Source organism: Manis pentadactyla, chromosome 1 (assembly GCF_030020395.1).
Source record: "Manis pentadactyla isolate mManPen7 chromosome 1, mManPen7.hap1, whole genome shotgun sequence".
NCBI classification, from domain to species: Eukaryota; Metazoa; Chordata; class Mammalia; order Pholidota; family Manidae; genus Manis; species Manis pentadactyla.
The window spans coordinates 175,452,275-175,473,461 of NC_080019.1; the positions used below are offsets into that span (position 1 = coordinate 175,452,275).

At 36.4% G+C, this 21,187-nt stretch overlaps 1 protein-coding gene across 6 annotated transcripts in view; it reads right to left on the bottom strand.

The window, feature by feature from the left end:
- The window catches only part of GSK3B (glycogen synthase kinase 3 beta), a 229,100-nt gene that overhangs the window by 114,956 nt on the left and 92,957 nt on the right, over nt 1–21,187 (bottom strand). The window lies entirely within an intron of this gene.

Below are 21,187 nucleotides of genomic sequence, written 5' to 3' on the forward strand. Positions count from 1 at the left end.
AAGGATGGAAAAATATACACTACATTAACAGTAAGCCAAAGAGATCTGGAGTGGCAGTTATTAGCAAACAGTGTAAATTTTAAGTGAGAGAGACTTCCCCATTCCTACTATATAGTCTTAAACAGTTCATAATGTAGTACCTCCTTATCAATTTAGTATTATCTTCCACTCGTGACCAATGTGATCATAGTTATATCCTACTTTTCACTCTTTCTGAATACATATTTCATTCCTAATTCTAAGCCACTAATCACACTTAGCATTACTGGAATGTCTTGACACTCCCTGCAACCTACACACATTCTACCCATCCTTTAAGTTCCTGTTTAACTTCCATGTCTTTCACAAGGCCATTCCCACCTGCTCCAATTTACATTAACCTTCACTGATCTCTAAATTCCTAAATTACCTACAAATATTTAGGAATTTATAATATATTGTTTCATTTTAAACTATTCCATGGTTCCCTGTTATTATATAAAAAAATGCTTTTCATAAAGTAGCATATAGAAATCAAGTATTTCATTATAGTCACTAGAGAGAACACACACACACACACACAGTCCAACTAGTTTACTTTAAATGCCTTAGGAACAAAACCTAAATTTTCTCTCTGTATCAACCACAGAGCTCTCAAAACAGATTTCCTTTCACACAGTAAATTCCTTGTTTCTGTCAATGCTTCTACCTTAAAACTTGCTGTACACCACTTTACAAACTGAGCCCCAGCCAATCAGAAGTGAGAGTGGGGCTTACATATTTTGAAAATATAGCAAATACAACTATTCCGAAAAGAGTGACCAGAAGATACAATACTCGAGCCAGGCTACATCTGTGAGGGCCCAACATCTCATGGAAAAGGGAAAGATACAACCCCGTGACCCGGCAGAACCCAAGCACTCCCTGCATCCAAGGCTCAATGGCAGGAGGAAAACAATCACAGTGGGGAGGGAGTGGAAGCACAGGATTCCTAAATATCTTAGTAATCTGCACTGGGAGCACAGATACACATCGCATGGGGCACTGGATATTAGAGGAGCGGAAAAGCAAAATCTGAGATTAAGACTGCAAACAGGTTCCCAAAGATGGCTGCCCTGGGACAAAAGAAAAGCAGGTGCTTTTAAAGTCTTAAAGGTACAAGGGTTTACCAGGTGGACAAAAACATCATGGCACACTCAGCCCAGAACACTGGGAACTTTAAGGTACTTCAGGCGCCCTAACACCCTGGGTGGAAATGCAGATCTGAGACCCCTTGCGGCAATAAGCACCCTGCCATTCCTTCCCCCAGCTGACACTCCAAACAACCTGTCTGACCCGCCACTGCTGCCCAACAGCCGAGGAGCAGCCCTGCCTACAGCAATCACACAGCTTAACATAGAGGCTTATCCCTGTGCACAAGGTGGCCCAGACCCAGAGGCTGCTACCTGAGCACGGATGACTGGCACAGATAGCAGAGACCAGTGCAAAGTCCTGGACACACAAAGGGGCTCTGTTCTTGTGGAAGAACAGACGCCACTCACCTGCGACCCCTGCCAGTGCCCTAGGCCATCCAGAGGGCGGCCGCACCCATGGTACCTCAGGGGATTAACCAGAGGCTGCCCACTGTGTGCAATTCACTGGCACAGACAGAATATATGGACGTAGAGTCGGGGAAGCACAAAGGGGCTCTGTTCTCGTGGGAGAACACACGCCGCTAGCTTGCAACGCCCACCAGTGCCCTAGGTGATCCCAAGGGCTGGTCCGATCATGGCAGCTCAGGGGATTAACCCAGAGGCTGCTAACAGTGTGAGGATGACTGGCACAGACAGCGGAGACAGGCAAGGCAACCAGCAAGCAGGAAGTGACTTTGTTCTCCCAGCTGACACACGCAGCACTTGGTGGTGACCACTGGCATCACCATGAAAAGGCAGAACCTTCTTCAGTCCAAAATCCCTCAAACACCAGAGAGAGAACTTGGTGAGACTGAAATAACCAAACTTCCTGAAAAAGAAATCAAAATAAAAGTCATAACCATGCTGATGGAGTTACAGAGAAATATGCAAGAGCTAAAGAATGAATTCCAGAGAGAGATAACAGAAATGAAACAAACAATGGAAAGATTTAAAAGCAGACCAGATGAGGTGGAAAAGACCGTTAACAGAATAGAAATGAGGAAACAGGAACACAGAGAAGCTGAAGCAGAGAGAGATAAAAGGATCTCTAGGAATGAAAGAATATTAAGAGAACTGTGTGATGAATCCAAACGGAACAATATTTGCATTTTAGGGGCACCAGAAGAAGAAGAGAGAGAAAAAGGGATAGAAAGTGTCTTTGAAGAAATGATTGCTGAAAAATTCCCCAATGTGGGGAAGGAAATAGCCTCTCAGACCATGGAAGTCCACAGATCTCCCAACACAAGGGACCCAAGGAGGACAAGACACATAATAATTAACACGGCAAAGATCAAAGACAAGGACAGAGTATTAAAAGCAGCCAGAGAGAGAAAAAAGATCATCTACAAAGAAAAACCCATCAGGATATCATCAGACTTCTCAGCAGAAACCTTTCAGGCCAGAAGGGAATGGCATGATATATTCAATGCAATGAAACAGAAGGGCCTCGAATCAAGAATACTGAATCCAGCAAGATTATCATTTAAATTTGAAGGAGGGATTAAACAATTCCCAGATAGGCAAAAGTTGAGGGAATTTACCTTCCACAAACCATCTCTATGGTGTATTTTAAAGAGACTGTTCTAGATGGAAGTGCTCCTAAGGCTAAACAGATGTCACCAGAGATAATAAAACCACAGCAAAGAAAGCAGACCAATCAAATACTAACTAAATGCAAAATAAAATCAGCTATCAACAAAATCAGTCTAGGGAAACACAAAGACTACAGAATAAAACACCTAACATAAAGAATAGAGGAGGAAGAAATAGAAGGGAGAGAGATAAAGAATCACCAGACTGTGCTTATAATAGCATAATAAGTGAGTTAAGTTAGATGGTTGGATAGAAAATGAGCTGTCCTTGAACTTTTGGTAACCATGAATCCAAAGCCTGCAATGGCAGTAAGTACATATCTATTGATAAACACCCAAAATATAAAAGTACGGAATGCACTAATCAAAAGACACAGAGTAACAGAATGGACAAAAAAGCAAGACCCATGTATATGCTGCCTACAAGAGACTCACTTCATACCCAAAGACATACACAGACTAAAAATGAAGGGACAGAAAAAGGTATTTCATGCAAATAACAGGGAGGAAAAAACAGGTACTGCAGTACTTGTATCACACAAAATAGACTTCAAAACAAACTCACAAGAAATAAAGAAGGACATTACAGAATGATAAAGGGGTCAGTCCAATAAGAGGATATAACCATTATAAATATCTATGCACCCAACACAGGAGCACCTACATATGTGAAACAAATACTACAGAATTATAAGAGGAAATACAACACAATGCATTCATTTTAGGAGACCAGGCAAAGACCCCACCAAAAAAGAAAATTACAGACCTATATCCCTGATGAACATAGATGCAAAAATACTCAACAAAATATTAGCAAACCAAATTCAAAAATACATCAAAAGAATCATACACCATGACCAAGTGGGATTCATCCCACAGATGCAAGGATGGTACAACATTCGAAAATCCATCAACATCATCCACCACATCAACAAAAAGAAGAACAAAAACCACATGATCATCTCCAGAGATGCTGAAAAAGCATTCGACAAAATTCAACATCCATTCATGATAAAAACTCTCAACAAAATGGGTATAGAGGGCAAGTACCTCAACATAATAAAGGCCATATATAATAAACCCACAGCTAACAACATACTGAACAGCGAGAGGCTGAAAGCTTTTCCTCTGAGATCAGGAACAAGACAGGGAACAAGATATTGTACATAAAAAACCCTAAAGACTCCACTCCGAAACTACTAGAACTAATACTGGAATTCAGCAAAGTTGCAGGATACAAAATTAACACACAGAAATCTGTGGCTTTCCTATACACTAACAATGAACTAATAGAAAGAGAAATCAGGAAAACAATTCCATTCATGATAGCATCAAAAAGAATGAAATACCTAGGAATAAACCTAACCAAGGAAGTGAAAGACCTATACCCTGAAAACTACAAGACACTCTTAAGAGAAATTAAAGGGGACACTAACAAATGGAAACTCATCCCATGCTCCTGGCTAGGAAGAATTAATATCGTCAAAATGGCCATCCTGCCCAAAGCAATATACAGATCCAACGCAATCCCTATCAAATTACCAACAGCATTCTTCATTGAACTGGAACAAATAGTTCAAAAATTCACATGGAACCACCAAAGATTCCAAATAGCCAAAGCAATCCTGAGAAGGAAGAATAAAGTTGGGGGCGGGGGGGGACTCACTCCCCAACTTCAAGCTCTACTACAAAGCCACAGTAATCAAGACAATTTGGTACTGGCACAAGAACAGAGCCACAGACCAGTGGAACAGAATAGAGACTCCAAACATTAACCCAAACATATACGGCCAATTAATATACGATAAAGGAGCCATGGACATACAATAGGGAAATGACAGTCTCTTCAACAGATGGTGCTGGCAAAACTGGACAGCTACATGTAAGAGAATGAAACTGGATCACTGTCTAACCCCATACACAAAAGTAAATTCGAAATGTATCAAAGACCTGAATGCCAGTCATGAAACCATAAAACTCTTAGAAAAAAACATAGGCAAAAATCTCTTGGACATAAACATGAGTGACTTCTTCATGAACATATCTCCCCGGGCAAGGGAAACAAAAGCAAAAATGAACAAGTGGGACTATATCAAGCTAAAAAGCTTCTGTACAGAAAAGGACACCATCAATAGAACAAAAAGGTATCCTAGAGTATGGGAGAATATATTCATAATTGACAGATCCGATAAAGGGTTGACGTCCAAAATATATAAAGAGCTCATGCACCTCAACAAACAAAAAGCAAATAACCCTACTGAAAAAATGGGCAGAGGATCTGTACAGATACTTCTCCAAAGAAGAAACTCAGATGGCCAACAGGCACATGAAAAGATGCTCCACATCACTAATCATCAGAGAAAAGCACATTGAAACCATAATAGATAGCACCTCACACCAGTTAGGATGGTCACCATCCAAAAGACAAACAAAAAATGCTGGCTAGGATGCAGAGAAAGGGGAACCCTCCTACACTGCTAGTGGGAATGTAAATTAGTTCAACGACTGTGAAAAGCAGTATGGAGGTTCCTCAAAAAACTCCAAATAGAATACCATTTTACCCAGGAATTCCACTCCTGGGAATTTACCCTAAGAATGTGGGAGCCCAGTTTCAAAGAGACACATGCACCCCTATGTTTATTGCAGGAGTATTTACAATAGCCAAGAAATGGAAGCAACCCAAGTGTCCATCAGTAGATGAATGGATAAAGAAGATGTGGTACATATACACAATGGAATATTATTCAGCCATACGAAGAAAACAAATCCTACCATTTGCAACAACATGGATGGAGCTAGAGGGTATTATGCTCAGTGAAATAAGCCAGGTGGAGAAAAACAAGTATCAAATGATTTCACTCATATGTGGAGTATGAGAACAAAGAAAAAACTGAAGGTACAAAACAGCAGCAGACTCACAGAACCCAAGAATGAACTAACAGTAACCAAAGGAAAAGGTACTGGGAAGGATGGGTGGGAAGGGAGGGATAAGGGGAAAAAGGGAGTATTACGATTAGCACATATAATGTAGGGGGTGGGGCATGGGGAAGGCTGTATAGCACAGAGAAGACAAGTAGTGATTCTATAGCATCTTACTATGCTGATGGACAGTGACTGTAATGGGGTATGTAGTGGGGATTTGATAATGGGGGGAGTCTAGTAACCACAATGTTGCTCATTTATTGTCTATTAATGATACCAAAAAGAAAAAAAAGAATATGAATATGAATACAGCTTTAAATATGGTAAGAGTAAGGACTTTTTCTTTAAACTTGTTTTATTTATTTTTCTATGTACTAGGCTTCAATATAAAATGTATTTCTTATTAAAAGATCAGTTAAAAATTTGAAATCCATTGTGTAAGATTTCAAAGGTAATAAAGGCAATTTTTTTCCAATAAAGAAAAAAGTTACAGATAAACTAGACTCTTACTAATCACTCCCATTTGAAACAACAAAATGACTACTCAAGATGGAATAAACATCCTATCAGTATAAGAAAACCTGAAATGCATCTTTGAAGGAAAAATTCTTTTGTTTTAACCAATAAGCATTAAGATATATCCACCTCTAAACTAGACATAGATTTGTTCATCTTTATATAATTTGACACCTCACACTCAAAGAAAGTAAGGGAGAAAAAATAACTGGGAGCTAAAAACCTGAAGTCAAGGGATTCCCAGAAGCTTACTTGTACCCTTATGTAAAGTTCAAGAAAGGCAAAGTGAAGGGTTAGGTCAAGTAACAACCAGCTAACCTAATACTGTGGGAGTATGGTAGGATACATATTGCTGTCTCATCTTTCCTTCTTCACCGAATTTCACTCCATGGGGAGATATTTTTCCCCAACCCTGGAAAGCTCCACTATCATAAAGTCTAGTAAAAGAGAATTCACTTACAAAGTTTAGCTTCAAAGACTATTTTCCCAAAACATCTTCAGAAAATGAGGATCATCCAAAAGTCTACCATCCACCCTAGTAATCACACTAGGTTTGAAAGTGTTCAATCCATCTCTGTGTCTTTGATTCCATAGTAAATCCAGGTGTTCCAAAAGACCCCACTGTTGGCTAGAATATCACCTCAAAATAACTCAATGTGTGCAACAAATATTTTGAAGCCAATTATATGTCAGAGCCAGGGTTATGAGTATACAAAAATTCATAGTTGTTTAAAGTTTCACATTCTAACAGGTAAGCAAACCCAGCAATTACAATAAATGTGAAAACTAGTTCACTCAAAAAGTGCTATAGGCAAATGGGAACAGGAACTAAGAAAAACATGAGTATTACTTTTTAAAATTCCAGAAAGGGGTCAAGTGGAAAGTTTTAAATACAGTGCTAGAAAGTTTGAATATTATAAGCCATAAAGAACTACTGATATGTTCTAAGCAAGAGATTTGTTTGGGGAAGATACTGGCTATGAAAAAAGTCACTAAAGGAGGAGGAAGATAAATTAAACCAGAACCTGTAGAAACAGTGAAAATAGAAGGCAAAGAATGGCTCTGAAAGGCAGATCAACAGTTAGTTGATATTAACTGTTACCAGTTTGTTAAATGGAAGGAGGGAGTGATGACTATCAATCAATCTTCTGACTCATGTGACTATTAACACAGCAGTAGAGTTCACTGGCCTAGGAAGCTGTTTTGGAAGCAAGAAAGAATGAGTTCGGTTTAAGACACATTCAGTTTGAAATGACTGAGGGACACTGAAGTAGAGAGGTCTAGAAAGCAATCTGATATGTTCTTCTTATCCCCTAACAAGGCATCTGGATGGTTCTTAAAACCACAGGAGTAGATAAAATTGCCCGTAAAACAATAAGTGGCCAGAGTCTCCTGCAGCAGAAAAGTCTTTAAAGGACACTGGCCAGGCAGAATAACCTAAAGAGTGATGTCACATAAGCCCTATGACAGATATTCAAAAAAGGATCCTGGAGGATAACAACATTTAGGCAGACAGATGAAAAGAAATCAACCAAGAGACTGAGAATGAGCAAAGCTGTGAAAGAGCCACAAATACAATACCCTAGAAAGGGGTCAGCAAATGTTTTTCATAAAGGGCCAGATACAAATACTTTAGGCATGCAGGCCATAATCTCTGTTGCAGCTACTCCACTCTGCAGTTATAGTGGAAAAGCAGTCAACTATAATTTGAAAAGGAATTGTGTGTTTATGCTCCAGCAAAAATTTATTTACAAAAACAGGCAACAGGCCCACAGTTTGCCATCTCCTGCTCTAGAGGCCAAAGAAAGAAAAGTTCTTTATATTCAATCTCCTTTGCTCTTATAGTGCCAAATATGTATATGTATATATATATATATATATATATATATATATATATATACATAGTACATATAGATATATACCATATACACAGACTTTCTAATACTAATTTATTGACTAATGTTCTGGGAACTTAGAACATTTTTGTTTAATATTACTATAATTAGGCAGTATGTAAATTAAAATCTAAATTACAAATTATAGTTATAAAATACACACTGATCAGTTAAGTTTAAAATGCTCTACAAAGAAACCCAATTTTATAGAAAATCTACACAGGATTCATGCATGCTGATTTTCCCAGGCAACTACACAAACAACTACCCAGTAAAGAAAAACAACAGAAAGGATGCCTGGAGAGCCTAAAGGACTTCTATTTCCTATCAGCTACTACAGACTGAAGAAAATACAGTTAACCCTTGAACAACAAGGTTTACATAAATGCTGGTCCACTTATATGTGAATGTTTTTCAATATACACACTGTAAAATTTTTTGGAGACTTGCAACAATTTGAAAAAAAAAACATACTCTTTTTTCTAGTTTACTTTATTGTAAGAATACAGTATTACAACACATATAACATACAAAATATGTTAATCAACTGTATGTTATCAGTAAGATATCCAGTCAACAGTAGGCTATTATTAGTAGTTAAGTTTTTGGGGAATCAAAAGCTACATGTGGATTTTTCAACTGCTCAGGAGGTTGATGCTCCTAACCCACACACTGTTCAAGGGTCAACTGTGTAACACAGATTCTCAAATGTTTACCCAGCATGTAAGTCAATTCAATAATGGGCATACTGTTATTAGCATAGTAATGATGGATGGTTGAGAATCGAGACCCTAACAGCTCCATCTTCGTGACATCATTTAATCCTCTCCACAAACCAATCAAGTAGGCAACATTATTATCACCACTTACAGAGTGGGTGGAGGCATAGAGAGGACCAAAAGAGCAGAGAAAAATTTAAAAAAGATGTGTCAGATTCCTAAGCCCATGCTTTTAACTACCACAATAAAATGAACTCAATTCCAACAATTTTCATTTATTACTATATGGTTGGGGAAGAGAATGACAATAAAGCAGGACTTCAGTATTGAAAGCACTTGTCATGCAAAGTGAGACAAGTATACAAGTATGTAAATAATGATATCACATGACAGAAAATGTTAAGTGCCATTCATTACAGGTATCAAAAAAATTAAGTGAGTTTTTTAAAAAAAGAAAGAACTTATGCCTGACATTTAAAAGATTTTTCATGAACAAGTATACAATTAACTTGGATCTTAATTAGCAGGATTCAATTCCTATCTTCAATTCCTATTCAACTGAATTAAATTAAAATCATTCCTATTAGCTTTTTTGTTGTTGTTTATGTTATGAATGTGCAAACAAAAACTCAAAATCTCCTTTTTTTCCTTACTAAGAAGAAACTAGAAAGATGAGACATCATCCTATCTACCACTAGAATATCCCCAACTAAAATCTCAGGCTATTACTATATGCCCACATATTGTAACTATGGTTTCCACAAAAACAGATAACCAGCAAGAAGTTCACTTTTTGGACTACTCTCTCCAATTGCCTTCTGTGACAATAAATTTTCCTGGTTTTCCTCCCTGGACAAATTCATAGTTTCTTTTGCTAGTTCTTCCTAATCTCCATGTTTTCTAAACAATGGGGTAACCAGGACTTGGCCTCTTACCCCTTTTCACCTATGTTTGTTATTATCTCTTCCAGTAGCTGATGACTCTCAATTTTATATCCCAAGACCAGATCTCTCCTGTCTACTCCAGAATCTTTTAGCCAACTGCCTACTTGACAATTCTTCTGTATATAATATACATCAACTTGACATGCCATGAGCAAAATTCTTGATCTTACTTAAACCTGCTCTACCCATAGCTTTCTCTATCTCAACTGCTGACAATTCTACTCTTCTAGTTCTGCACAACTACAGTTGTGTAAGCCAAAAATCCTGATTCCTCTTTCTCTCTGATCTCACACTAAATCTGTCAAGAAATCCTGTTGGCTCCACCATCAAAATATATCCAAGATGTCAGCAATTGCATTCTTGGGCACTTATCCCATAGAAATGGAAATTTATATTCACACAAAAACCTACAGATCAATGTTCACAGCAGCTTTATTCAGAATAGCTATCAGATGTGAAGAGGGAAACAACTTGTAGTATATCCATAATATGGAATACTACTAGGGTGTATTGTGGTGAATGGGTAAACAATCTGTAGTATATCTGTAATAGGGAATACTACTCAGCAATAAAAAATACCTAATTACTGATATATGCAACAACTCTGATGAATCTCCAGAGAATTATGCTGAGCAAATAAAGCCAATCTCAAAAGGTTACATATTATATATAATAACAGTTACATAACATTCTCAAAGTAACAAAAATATAAAAACAGGCCAAAGATTACTGGTTGTTGCTAGGGTAAGTAGGCATGAGGAGTGTAGGGATGGTGGGGAGGGTTTAAGGGATGTCACCTTAGAAGGGTACCCTTGTGATGATGGAACTGTTCTATATCTTGGCTGTGGTAGTAAATACACAAACCTACACATGTAATAAAACTGGATAGAACTAAGTGCACAAACACATGTACAAAAGTATAAGTAAATCTGGGGAAATATGAACAAGACTACTGGTCATATTAATGTCAATCTCTGGTTGTGATACTGTATTATGGGTTTGCAAGATGTTATTGAGGGAAACTGGGTAAAGGGTACACGGCTCTCTCTGTATTATGTCTTATAATTGCAAGTGTATCTACAATTATCTAACATAAAAAACTATAGATATGTATTTGTGTGTGTGTGTATACGTAGAAGTATATTTGTATGTACATGTGTATGTGTGTATGTTCTCCATGATCTGATTTCTCACGATCTCCCTACTGCAATGCAAGTCTTTTAGGAGTCTTTCGCCTAAAGTACTAAATAACTTCCTAAATGGTCTTTCAGCTTCCCCCTTGCTTACCTTCCATCTATGCTCAACAAAGCAGGCAGGGTGATCTTAAATTTTAAAATGTAGGTCAGACCATGACATTTCTCTGCTTAAAACCTTCAGTGGCTCCCCATTTTGAAAAGAGTTAAAGCCCAAATCCTTACTTTGGCTAACAAGGCTTCTATAAACTACCTCACCCATCCCTACCTTCTTTCTCCGCTCACTTCATTACTTGCTGATCCATTACTCCTCTTCTACCAAACTAACCAGCTGGCTGTTCCTCATATACTTCAGGCACTGCTCTCAGGGTCTGCATTTGCTATTCCTTCCATCTGGAACTAACTTCTCCGAAACATCTGAATATCTAGTCCCCTTCACCTACAATGAAATGTCACATTGTCATACCTCAACACTCACTCCCACCATTCCTTTTTCCTTCTTTGCTTTTCATGTCCAGAGCAACACATTATCTGACATACCGTATCTATTTTCCATATTTATTCATCATTGTCCATCTCTCCCCATTAAAATATAAGCTTAAAAATAGCAAAGGTTTTTGTCTGTTTTGTCCACTGTTTTATCCACAAAGCCTAGAACAAGGCCCAGACCATAGAAGTAATCAATAATCAAATGCTGAATGAGTATTTAGATTGATGACATAAAATAACACCTCTGCTGATAATAAAGATATAATACAATGAATTTTATTTTAAGAAATATCACTACCAGTCAAAAAAATAGAAGGGGGTTGCTACAGAGATAAGTTCCTAAATCATGAACCCCACCCCTCATAATGCACATAAGACCATTTTACATTCAGAAGACTAAAGCTGTGATATACTACTTTCTCTCAATTCACTCTCTTAACTGATCACTGAAGACTAAGATTGGGCAAGGGTCCTATACTCACAGGGCAATGATGCAGGCTTGAAAATACTATCCTTGAGCCAGCTTCTTGCCCACCAAATAGTATGTACATCTACAAAAGTATTCATCTCTTCCTCAAGGTCAGTGCATTAAAACAATCATGAGAAAAACAAAACCTTCTTCCTCTAATTCTTCCAAACAGAAGGTAATTTTGTTTAAAAAAAACAAAACAAAAAACCTTTGCCTTTGGTTAACACATCAAAGAAAACACTCCTACATGGATAACACGGTAACAAGCTATTTAGTATCTCTGAACTTTCATTGACATATAATATACTTTTAAACATATCAATGAAATAATATGTCAATGACAATATTCTGAAGAGTATATGTCAATGAAAAAACTCAGAAAGATACAATTTCCTTAAAAAGACAAAATGCACTGATGTGAAAGATTCTACCTATTCAACTAAAAAGGCCCCATGCCTAACTCCTTCCTCACCCCCTAAAAACCCTCAAGTTTTCCTATTCAGTATGGAAGCATCACCAAGAGTCAGGCACGGCTACAATGACCAGATAAATATTCTCCTCAGTAAACCCTAAAGTACACCTTAGTTATCTAGCCAAAACAGTGAATATAAACCATGTAGGTTCTCTAGAACTTTAAGTAACCACAATTTTGAGGGGCACCTACAGGATGATTTTCCTTCCACATAAATCATGAACTCCCGTATCTGATACCAAAATACATATTCTGCTTAATACTTCATGTTCCAAATGTTTGTCTCATCATCCTACATGGATTGTAAACTCCTTGAATGTGACAGATTGTTATCATATCCCCTCTGGTGACCTATACAACATCTAATTTAGTCCTTTGCACTCAGTAGATACAGATAGAGTTGGCTATCCTCAATTAACACTTGATCAAAACTCAAGAAGTCAGTGAAGGTTTTTTAATGGAAGAGTAAAGTAAAGGAGTTTATTCAGATAAACTGGCTAGATAGATTATCCCAAGCTAAAGATGACAAAATATAATTTGAAGAGAAGGCCCATGATACTGGGTTTGCTTCACAGTTTTAAAAAGCTATTTTTATGTAAGGTCGCTCACATGATTCTAAGAAAAAAAAGTGTAAGTATTAAACATTTCCTCCTACTTCTAACCAACAGGAAACATACTTAGCAGTGAAATAACTTGTCCAGTTTAATAAAGGGCCATATTCAATACTTTCTGGGCATTAGGAAAATGGAAAACTAGTAAGGGTGGCAAAGGACCTTCAGGTATTATAATCAAGCTAAAGGAACCAGAAGAGACTAGTTGGGGATTAGCAGTGAAGTCACTTGAATAATTTAAGCAAAACAGAAATTATACCCCAGTGTTCAGTAATTGCTATATCCCACCACCACTCTATCTGGTTGATGGATCTTTTATCTTAGGTTGACCATTTATAAAACTTAACCTAACCTAATATAACAATGAACAGCAAACACAGGTAAAAATTACATGCTGAAAAGGTGTCAAAATAATCAAGCATTAGCAAAGAACACTCTGAAAATGAATTTGAATTTAAGGGGAAAAGTTCACCTTAACATAGCATCAAAAATAATAAAATACTTAGGAATGAGTTTAACGAAAGAATTTTAAGACTTGTACATTGAAAACTACAAAATTAAGAAATAAAGAGAACATCATTCCATATTCATGGATTAAAAGACTTAGTGTTAAGATGGCAATGTTTCCAAAACTGACCTTCAGATTCAATGCAATCCTACTGAAATTCCAGGTGCCCTTTAAAAAAAGATAATGACAAGGTGACCTTAAAATTCAAATAGAAATGCAATGGACTTAGAATATCCAAAATAATCTTAAGAAGAAAAAAGTTGAAGAACTCACACTTCCAGACTTCATATCTTACTACAATATAATCATGTCAGTGTGATATTGGCACAAAGAAAGACACAAAGATCAATGAAATAGAATTCAGAGACTAGAAACACCTACATTTACAGCCAATAGATTTTTTATAAGGATGCCAAGATAATTCAACAGAAACAGAGTAATTTTTTCAACCAGTGGAGCTTGGACAACTTAGATATCCACCTGCAAGAGATTAAAGTTGGACCCCTTCTTTACGCCAGCCACAGAAATTAACTCCAAATGTAGCACAGACCTAAATGTAAGAACTTAAACCAAAAAAGCCTTGAAAGAAATCATAAGAGTATAGTTAGCCCTTGAACAATGTAAGGGTTAGGGGTGCCAACCACCCCAGAGTCAAATATCCATGTATAACTTCTGACTCCCCAAAAACTTAACTACTGATAGCCTACTGTTGACCAGAAGCCTTATTAGTAACACAGCCAATTGATTAACAAATTTTGTATATGTATAATATATTGTATTCTTACAATAAAGTAACTAGATTAAAGAAAACGCTTTTCAAATTGTTGTATATCTCCAAAAAATTTTCCAACATATTGAAAAAGTTTTCATATAAGTGAAACTCTGCAGTTCAGATTCATGCTGTTCAAGGGTTAATTGGTAAATCTTTGTGGCCTTGGGTTAAACAGATTCTTAGATAAAACACCAAGAGCACAAACAACAATTTTCCTGCCTAACTGCCCTGGCTACCTTATATTAAGCTTTATCTCTCTTCTCAAGTCATTTAAGCCACTGAAAACCTGGAAGAAAACATTCAGGATCATGCCATGATTCCACTTTTTCTCTCTGGAATAATAGAGGCAATAAAACTACGTATAACTTAAAGAGAAAATCAATAGAACCCCTCCACACAAACCTTTAATTAAATATTAAAAATTTAATTAATTTTAATTAAATTAAAAAATATTTTAGTAGTCACCCTACATAAGCACTTGGGAAAGAAGCATAAAACAGTCTGTGTCCTTAAGAGGTTTGTTATGACAACTATGAAAATGTGCCTCTCAGATCTGCTGCGCCGAATGTCATTGGTCCAATGGTCCCAGCTGCTGAGCTCGCAAAGCCATCCTCTTGTTAGGGTCATGCCAAGGTTCCCCCCACTATTCCCAGCCAATGACTGAGTACAGAAGACATAAAGAATGGAGTCCTTTACCCAGGAGACACTGGGGTCTGATGGTTCAACCTTGGGTTGAGGATTTCCCCTTGATTTTGCTGTAATTTTTTTAGAGAAGCACTGCAGTGTTTTTTTCCCTACACTCTGCCACAGTCCTCCCCTCTCTCCTGGGGAGGAAAGGTTAAGCTTCCACTTTATAAAAACAAGTTTTCATGAACCAAAGAACACAACTCCATATGGCATAACTTAAGATTACTATTTCTTTTAAGTTGTCAGTTTTATCAAGAAATAATTTTTCCACAAATGACTTAAAATAGCTATATAAATACAAATTAATTAGGTGCCTGAAACTAGGATTACCAAATTTAAGAGTAAGTAAAACAGGGAAAAATCCAAAGTTAGTAGCAGTTTGCTATAATAATTCAAATGCCTAAAAACAAAAACAACAAAACTTAATTATAAGGAGTTTTTAAAATTTAGAACATGTTCTCATAATTGTTTCATCTGATTCACACAACACTAGAGGAAAAAAGAGGGAACAAAATATTTACTGAGTTCTTTCATGTGACAAACATTGGGCTGGAGCACTGCTATAGTAGGAAGCATCCCCATCTTACAGATGATCAAAGTGAGGTTCATAGTTAATGGATATCCATAAGGATCAAAACCAGACTTCTCTCTCCTCACTGTCCACAGTTATATATTAAAAGTAGGGCTCTACTCACTCTCCATTCACAACAGAACCGTGACACTTCACATCTCTACTCCGATATCCTAACCACAGAACAAATAAAACCAAGCAGAGACCTGAAACCTGTGACTTAGTTCAAAGGAGAACTAAAATTAATAGGTAATGAAGCTAAGATCACTAATTAATTAAAAATGCAATTTGCTGACTTTCAAATTGGAAAACTCAGCGTCAACAACCATTAGTAGCAGCTTTCGCAATTCATTAATCTTCTCCCTATTCTAATATCAAAGGATCCTACATAAGTTACCTAGCTGGAGTTAACCCCACAACAAATACAACAGCATTCTCTACCACAAGCACTTCCAAACTGGCCAGATGAGGTAGTTTAATTTTAGTTTAAGTAGTGTGCCACAGTATGATGGGGTCACAGGAAAAAGGCATTCAAATGTAGGTGAAACACTACTGAAATGAAGCTTATTATACTAGAAACTCCTAAAAAATCAGTGTCTTAGATACAATTTACATGACTACTAATACAGGGATAATTACTCATTTTCCTTTTTATCTCTGTTTTTTCACCAGAACAAACTGCCTCTCACTGACACTAGCAAGTTCAGCAGGTTGGTTTATTTAACTGAAGAAGGACAAGACACTATTCCAACCTTTTTCTGGAAATACTACTTATTTAATGCAATCCTAGGCAGAAGCTATGCAAATCAGATGTGAGAGTACAGAATTTTAAATTGTCAGAAAAGCTGCTATTTTATGATAATTGAGAGAAATGAATTAGTCAAAATATCAAAAAAAAATTTTTTTGGAAAGAGTTTACATTTAACAAGAACAAAGTACTTAAGTTCCACAAATGAAAAGTGGCATAGTGGAAAGAACTGACTTACTACTTTTTAACAAGCAGAAGAAAAGCAAAACAAAAACTATACAATAGCAACAAAAGCAATAAAATACTTAGGAATAAATTTAACAAGAAATATCAAGTCTGTATAAGCAAAAGCCTTGACAGACACAAAAGTGATGTTGAAAAAATGGGATGATACCTCTTATTCCTGGAGAAGATAATGCAACATCAAATATAGGTCAGTTCTATTCGTGCCTCATATCGAATTTACCGAGTATCATAATTCTTCCAAGTGATAAAGATGATGATACCTCAAGACAAATGCTGGGCATAAAACCCAGAGGACATAAATCTGCAAAGAAGTAAAAAGCTAACCTTTTCAAACAATAAGGCTTCTCTCTCACTTACCAACTTAACATTTCCCTGTATGGCCCTGGAAGATGACTGGTTAGCCAGAGACGGGTAAGATTCCTCAAGGGAGGAACAACCTAAGACAGGCACAGTCGCAGGGGGGCCATCAGGTGAGAAATTGGGGATCAACAGAGGTGAGGCTTAGAACCTCACCCCCCCTGTTTTGAGAGAAATCTTCTGCATCTGTGGATGTATTATTGCCCTTGTCTAGCTTGGATTAGCACATAGTCTACAGGCACACACCTGATCATCTACATTTGCTTTCTTACAGCACTAAACTATGTTTTCTACCTTTATCTTGCATCTACCTACCACTTCAGCATTTTATTTAAAAAAAATAATAATAATAATAATAAGGGAGAAATGTGGGATTCACATATAAATCAAGTATAAAAATCAAACGAATATTCATATCTGACCTGATTGTTTGTAGTTCATAATGCGTGATCAAAACCGAAAGTTTTTGTGATGACTGCCCTTGTACTATTCACCATGTAAGAACTTATTCACTATGTAAGAATTTGTTCACCATGTAAGAACTTGTTCATTGTGCTTCAGAAGATCAGAGACTGATGAGAATTAGGCTTGGGGTGGATTAATGATTGTTAATTGAGTCCCCTGTACAGAATTTTATTGTTGTTAACTGTTAACAACCATTTGATCAATAAATATGAGAGATGCCCTCTCAAAAAAAAAAAAAAAAAAAGGTCAGTTCTCCCTCATTTATAAAGTTAATGAAATTCCAATTAAAAATATCAACAAGCTTTTATATAGAACTAGCCAAATTGATACCAAAATTCAAATGGAAAAATCAACACAACATCCAAGAGTAACCAGTAAAACATGAAAAAGAAAAGCTGCAAGAGCAAATCAGCACAACCAGGTATTAAAACATATTCTAAAGCTCTATAATTAAAAGAGTGCAGTACTGACAAAGGCATATGCAAACCTAGTGGAACAGAATGAGAAGTCCAAAAATAGACCAACTATGTGTGAAAATTTAGCGTATAATAACAATAGCATCTCAAATCACTGGAACAAAGATATACCTTCTAATAAATTGTTCTTAGACAACTGGTTAATGATTTAGAAAGTACAAAACTAGATCAGTAACTCATACCATATATGGGAGTGAACTCCATACACAGGAATAAACTTCAAATGTATCAGGGACCTAAATGTAAGAAGTGAAATCTTACAACTCCAGGAGAAAATATGGATGAATTTCTCTGTAGCCTGAGGAAAAGGCTTTCTATAAGAAAAGACATGATAAGGAAAGGCTTTCCAGACAAGTAGTGACTCTGTGGCATCTTACTACACTGATGGACAGTGTCTGCAATGGGGTATGGGAGGGACTCGATAATATGGGCGAATGTAGTAACCACATTGTTTTTCTTGTGAAACCTTCATAAGAGTGTATATCGATACCTTAATTAAAAAAAAGAAAGAAAGGGCTTTCTAATCATAACTCAAAATTCAGATTATGACAAAAGAACAATAGATTTGCATGGGAGAGGGGTGCTTTTAATGTGGCAAAAAAAAACACACCTAAAGCAAAAATATAACACATATTACAGATAAAGACCAAATCTATTCTATAATAAAGAATCCTATTTAGAGTTGATAGGAAAAGAACAAAAACCCATTTTAAATATAAATTCCCCCCCAAAAAAGGAGGGAGAGAAAAATTCACACACACAAAAACAAATAAAATTGACCTTGAACAGACGAAAAGATGTTAAACTAAATTTATAGTAAGATTGTAAATTAAAGCTACAATGAAATACCATTTCTCACCTATCAGATTGGCAAAAATTGAAAAAATAAAGCAATGCATGTTGTCAAGGCGGTGAGGAAATAGTCACTCATATTACTGGGGAGGATGCATACTGGTACAATCCTTATGGAGGGGAATTTAATCAAACAAGATTATATATGCATTTATGTTTTGACTCAGCAGTCTTACTTAGGTTACCCTGAAAATAAACATCTAATTAAAAAAATCATATGCACAAGATTCTCATAAGTACTCTTGGAGGTAAAATAGAAAAGAAATTAAGTATTTATACATAAAAGAGTGATTGAATGAACTGCAATACTACACAGCTGTAAAAAGGATGAGAAAAATCTCTTAACTGTTATGTTTTCTAGAAACTACAGTTAAGAGAAAAAGCAAATATAAAAGTATCTCTAATATACGTTTTGTGTAAAAAAAAAAAAAAAAAGAAAAATTCACTTAACTACTCATCAGTGCAAAACCCAGAAAAAAATAAACCAGAACGCAAACAAATTGGCTATGTGCAGGGAGTGAGTGGAAACAAGACAGAAGAATAGAGAAGGAATGACACTTGTATTTCTGACTTTTAGAACCATTTTAGTGTTTCACAGACTGAAAAATATAATTGTTAAATTTTAGTATAACTGATATACAATATTATACTGGTTTCAAGTATACAACATAATGATTCGACAGTTACCTACATTGTTAAATACGCACCCCAACTAATGCAGTTACTATCTGTCAACACAGAAAGATGCTACACAGCTGACTATATTCTCTATGCTGTACCTTCATCCCTATAACTAATTTACATTACGATTGAAATTTTGTGCCTCTTTATCCCATTCATCTATTTTACTGACCCACTCCAACCCCCACCCAAAGTAACCACCAGTCACTTCTCAGCATCTGTTGAGTTTACTGCTGTTGTGTTTGTTTCGTTTTTTAAGATTCCACATATAAGTGAAATCATATGGTAGAAAACAAATTTTTTTTAAAAATCTAAAAGAATGGAGATGAAGTTATAAGGGATACATAGAAATACCGATGAATATTTCTAATGAATAACCTAACTATGCTAAAGTAAGGGAATATCTTTATTAAAAAAAAAAAAAAAGTAAGTAAAAGAAGAACTAACCCAAATACTCTCTGGGCAGAAGATACGGGTTTGATACAACAACGATAAAATGTAATAAAACCCTTTGGAGTCAGATTGCTTGGACTCAAATACTTTCCCATCTATCCACTTGCTAACTGTGTGACCATGGACAAGTTAATTTATAATCTCTTTGTGTGTAAGTTTCCTTATTTGAATAATAACAGTACCAATCTCACAATACTAATGGTAAGGCTCAAATAACACTACTCATGTAAAGACCTTAGTAGACCACTGAGCACTTAGTAAGAATTTGGTAAGTATTTGCCGTCATCAACTACTAATCCAAAAAAAAATTTTTTTTAATATGTGGGTATTCAGGAACACACATAATAAAAATAGGAGTCTTTGTCAAGCAAAAAATTGGCAATTTCCTAAATTATAGACAATAAAGTGCTTGAGGAGTTTAGAATAGCAAGATACATATGGTTGGCTGGAACCTGGGGAATTTCAAAAAGAAAGAATCTGACAAGGGTCTTTATATATGCACAAGATTTAGACAGCAGGAGAACAGGAGTAACAGAACGGAAGCTGAAAAAAAGCAGAGAAATCATAAAGACCAATGTATTTCAAGGATAGTGACACGTTTGGAAAGCTGAGTAACTGGAAGTAAAGCAAGACTATGGAAGCTCCTGAATCCACAACAACTGGAGGTAAGGGAAGACTACAGAAGCTCCTGAATCTTATTGGAGGGCTTTATTTTCTAGCCTATGAGGAACCACAGAATATTTGTGTGTAGGAGAAACAACATGACCAAACTGGCCTGTGGGATTATTCTAGTGTTGGTGTGCAAAAGGGACTGGAAGTGGGCAGATCTGAGGTACAATGTTACTACTGATTAAGCCAAATAATGACAAAGACATGACTAGAATAGTACTGAGGGGAAGAGTCCTATCAATAAGGCAGTGAGGAAAAAAGAAAATCAACCAAGTTTGATAATGAGTAGATATAAGGTATGAGGGAATGGAAGAGTCTGAATGATAAGGTGAATGATAAAATCATTATAAGAAAAACGCAAAAGGAAGGGGAACCAAGAGAAAGGATTTCCACTGGGTCTTACAAATTGAGTCAGGGTTAAGTAAGAAGCCTTGCCAATTTGAGACAGCAGTAAAACATTCATATATCAAGATCCAGTGGGCATCTGACAACATAGAACTATGTTTGCCATAGCTTGGGACAGAGAGTGAGAACTGAAGACAAAAACTTTATAATTTTTTTTAAACCTCTTTGGCATATCTGAGGCCTCCTACAGCATACTGACACTAGACTGCGTGCTATTTCAGAGCAGTGATCACCTCTTATTTTTCTATCCCTTAATGTTTAGCATAGTTCCTAGAAGAGGGGAGACTCCAGAGTAAAATGTTTCAGAGGTGGGAGGAAGAGAGA